This window comes from Mandrillus leucophaeus, unplaced genomic scaffold (assembly GCF_000951045.1).
Source record: "Mandrillus leucophaeus isolate KB7577 unplaced genomic scaffold, Mleu.le_1.0 Scaffold1018, whole genome shotgun sequence".
Lineage (NCBI taxonomy): Eukaryota > Metazoa > Chordata > Mammalia > Primates > Cercopithecidae > Mandrillus > Mandrillus leucophaeus.
In genome coordinates this window covers 114,364-115,220 of record NW_012098299.1, presented here as the reverse complement: position 1 = coordinate 115,220, position 857 = coordinate 114,364, and positions in this window count along the sequence as shown.

Sequence of the window (857 nt, the reverse complement as noted above, 5' to 3'; positions counted from 1 at the left end):
TTTCTCCATGTTGGTCAGGCTGGTCTCGAACTCCTGACCTCAGGTGATCCGCCTGCCTCGGCCTCCCAAAGTGCTGGGATTACAGGCATGAGCTACTGTGCCTGGTCAATGTTTTTAATTTTATTTTATTATACTTTAAGTTCTGGGATACATGTGCAGAAGCTACAGTTTTGTTACATAGTTATACACGTGCCATGGTGGTTTGCTGTACGCAATTAGGTATTTCTCCTAATTAGGTATTTCTCCGAATGCTATCCCTCCCCTAGCCCCCAACCCCCCGACAGGCCCTGGAGTGTGATGTTCCTCTCCCTGTGTCCATGTGTTCTCATTGTTCAACTCCCATTTATGAGTGAGAACACGCGGTGTTTGGTTTTCTGTTCTTGTGTTAGTTTATTGAGAATGTGAATGAAGATGGAGACCTTAATTTTGTTAAGCATAGAGTTCAGTGGCATTAAGCACATTCTCGCTGTTGTGCAACCACCACCTCCATCCACCTCCAGATCTTTTCCATCTCGCAAAACGGTAACTCTCTACCCAATAAACATTAACTCCCTGTTCCCTTCCCCAGCTTCTGGCAAGCACCATTGTACTTTCTGTCTCTATGAGTTTGACCACTCTAGGAACTTCATACGAGTAGAATCATACAGTATTGGTCCTTTTGTGGCTGGCTTATTTCTCTTAGCATAATGTCTTCAGAGTCATCCATTTGTAGCATGTATCAGAATATTATGTCACCCTTAAAAGGATATAGCATATACATCACCCTATTTTTTGAGACAGTCTCGCTCTGTCGCCCAGGCTGGAGTACAGTGGCAGGATCTGGGCTCACTGCAAGCTCTGCCTCCCAGGTTCACGCC